This window comes from Sparus aurata, chromosome 22 (genome assembly GCF_900880675.1).
Source record: "Sparus aurata chromosome 22, fSpaAur1.1, whole genome shotgun sequence".
NCBI classification, from domain to species: Eukaryota; Metazoa; Chordata; class Actinopteri; order Spariformes; family Sparidae; genus Sparus; species Sparus aurata.
Window position 1 is genome coordinate 5,203,453 of NC_044208.1, and position 3,439 is coordinate 5,206,891.

Consider the following 3,439-nt stretch of genomic DNA (forward strand, 5'->3'; position numbering starts at 1 on the left):
TAAGTGAAGACATACACATAGTAAAGTACATGTAAAAACACTTTCAAATTCAGTTGGCGAAAGAGCAGTATATATGTGTATTGTTTCTCTCACATGTGTTTCCATTAAATCTCAAATGATGTGTTCCCCTATTGTAGAAAAAGTTTGGATCATATAATAATAATAATAATTTCTCTATAGAGCAATCTGAGGTCACAGCTCCTGCTGCCCCTGCTGCTGGTCCTGCTGCCGGTCCTGCTGCCGCTGCTGCCGGTCCTGCTGCTTCTGGTCCTGCTGCCGGTCCTGCTGCCGCTGCTGCCGGTCCTGCTGCTGGTCCTGCTGCCGGTCCTGCTGCTGCTGCTTCGACCAGTGGTATGTACTTTACAGAAGCGGGATTGTGATTATTGTGTTTATTTGTAGGGCTTCAGTCTAAATTGAAAATGAATGTTTACAGACTATGTTATCAACAGAATGTGTGATTTTGATTTCATACAGGTGCACAGACAGGGAAGAGAAAGAGAGGGAGGGGCAGTGATGAGGCTGGAAGGAGGGAGGAAATGATAGAGGACCTCCTCATACAGAGCCTCCAGAGGCCACCTGCCCCCCTGCCACCTCCACCACCTCCACCTGTGTGGATAGAGGAGGAGAGATTTTTATCCAGCCTGGCTCCTTCCCTCCACAGGCTGCCACCCCAGCAAAGGGAATTTGTAAAATTCCAAATACATAAATTGATCTATGAGAACTCTTTTGTTTCTCTAAATTTGGACCTATTGGAGTAGCTGGGGTGGCAGCCTGTGCTGGGAACAAGCCAGGCTGATAAATTTTTGTAAATGTTTTGTTATAGTTGTTCTGTTCTATGTCTATTAATCACTTTTTATTTTTTTATTGAATTTAATCTTTGTAAATATTTTGTTTTCAAATTAAAAATATTTTGTATATATTTCTTAACGACTACCATTTCTTATGTCATTCTTTCACACATTCTTTCAAAACTGGCCAGTTTCAAAATGATAATTAAAATATAGAAAAAGTTTAATGGTGTAATATCAGAGGGGGTCAGTATTGTATGAATTGATGTTACCTGCACAGTGACTGGTAGACATGAATTGTGGTAGTTATAGTGCAGGATTATTGCTCAATACTCTTATTTGGATGGCTCTTAAAAGAGCCGTTTTTGGGGTGCTTGCAAACTAAACATTATGCTGCCACGGGACCACTCCCTCCATGGAGAAGAAGGCTGAGAAGGTCTCCTGAACCCTGATGGCCTCTCTCGCCGAGTTGTTCGCCCCAACTCTTCCCAGACCTGGCAGTGGCTCCACCTCACTCACTGTGACGCTTCCTCCAACTCCCAGTGTCTGGGCTGTCATGTGCAGGAAGTTGTGAAGAACACAAGTCGCCTTCACGCACTTCTCTGCCACTTCCGGCTGGACGTCGAGGACACGGTGGTACATCCTCCACTGAGCCGCCAGGATGCCGAAGGCATTCTCTACCACCAACCGGGCCCGGGACAGACGGTAATTGAAGATCCTCTTGTCTCTGGGGAGGATGCGCCCAGGGAATGGCCTCATGAGGTTCCTCAGGAGTGGGAACGCTTCATCAGCCACAAAACAATGAGGCTGGGGTCCTCTGTGTTCTGCGGCTGGTAGAGGCTGGTCCGCTGGCAAGTGGAGGGTTCCAGCACGTAGTGCCCGGCCAAAGGCAGAGTTAGCCAGGATACCTCCGTCACTGGTTCTCCCGAAGCCCCCGACATCAATCACCCTGAACCGGTAATTGGCATCGACCACGGCCAAGAGGACAATCAAGAATGTCCCCTTGTAGTTAAAAAACTGGGATCCAGAGTTGGGCGGGGCCTTTAACACCACATGCTTGCCATCCAGAGCTCCACAGCAGAGAGGAAAGTTCCACCTCTCTTCAAACTGCTCTGCAATGGACCTCCAGGTTTCTGTGGTGGGCACAGCCATGAAGTCCTCGACCAGGCAGTCCCAGACGGCACTGACCACGGCAGGAACAATGCCAGAAACCGTTGAAATTCCCACACGGAAACTGTTGGCAATGCTCCTGTAGGAGTCTCCTGTGGCCAGGAACCTGCAACATAGAATAGATAATGGGTCAGGCTTTAATTTTCTTGAAAACCTTAAAAACAGCCCATGGATATCACTTAAAAATTCTCCAAAGATTTAACATTTACACTTTATTATTCATTTATTGGAAACTGCAAGCGGGGCGGCTGTAGCTCAGTGGGTAGAGTTGGTTGACTGGTGATCAGAAGATCACTGGTTCGAATCCCGGCTCCCCAGGGCAGGACTGAGCTACATGTCGAAGTATCCTTGAGCAAGATACTGAACCCCAAAGTTGCTCCTGATGTGCAGTTGGCACCTTGTGTGAAGGCAGCCACTGCCATCAGTAAGGGTCCTGCAATGAACTGGCGACTCATCCAGGGTGAACCCTGGCCTACGCCCATAGAGTGAAACTGGATTTGGCCCCAGTAAGCCCCGCAACCCCTTAGGGGGGAAAAAGCGGCAACATCCCACGACCCTCACAGATAAGCGGAAAAAGAAAACAGAACGGAACAGAAACTGCAAGCTTTGATATTAAGAAAAAAGTATGTATAATGTATATCCATATGTAAAAGATTAGGTATAAGAACCATTTTCAAATTTTAATAAGGAAAACTGATAACATAAACAAATAAAGAGTTAATAAAAACTGTATTTGACTGAAAAAAGTAAGTGAAAATTAAAAAGGTTTGTTTATGCAGGTTTATAGGTTGATATGCATTTATAACACCACGTAGGCTCCTGTACAGTGGGTAAAATTAGTAGCCTACTTTATATAATGTAGCCTATAATATTTTTACATGTTCATTTTGCAGTAGTCTACTGTAATTAGTACGAATTACTCACCTCAGACAGATGGACAGGCGCTCCGCGGCTGAGATGGAGCGCCTGTAGTTGGTGTCCAGGCGGGAGATCCTGGCACCGACCCGAGCTAACAGGTCCTCAAACTGGGCTCCGGTCAGCCTGAGGTACCGCTGGAACCGGTCGTCATCCAGACGGAGCTCCTGGAGGAGACAGTGAAATTCCCCCAGCTCCGTGCGTCTCTGGAGGACTTCGTGAACCCAGACACGACGGCGGGAGGTTTTCCGGCGTTTCTGGGACTTGAACAGCAAGTACAGTGCAGCAACGGTGGTGACATCAGCCATGATAGACGTGAAAAGACAGCGGGTTGAGAAAGACCGGTTCAAAAATGAGCGGGCAAGCGCGAATGACGCAATGGCGCGTATGACGCGAATGAAGCGAATAGTCCAAAATGATCACGCGGCGCGAATGAAGCGTCTGAAGCGATTGTATTCGCGTCTATCGCGTTTGGTCTGAACGCCCCTTAAGCGTATTGTTATTAAACCCGCTGATAAGGGGAGTTCAGTAGTGACCGCAACCAATATATTTACAGACAATTGATA

At 47.1% G+C, this 3,439-nt stretch overlaps 1 long non-coding RNA gene across 1 annotated transcript; it reads left to right on the forward strand.

Moving 5' to 3' along the window:
* The first annotated feature begins 303 nt into the window (after nucleotides 1-303).
* Nucleotides 304-922, forward strand: LOC115573619 (uncharacterized). Its single transcript, XR_003982314.1, has 2 exons — nucleotides 304-351; nucleotides 475-922. It is a non-coding gene; the product is annotated as an uncharacterized LOC115573619 (long non-coding RNA).
* Nucleotides 923-3,439: the final 2,517 nt, after the last annotated feature.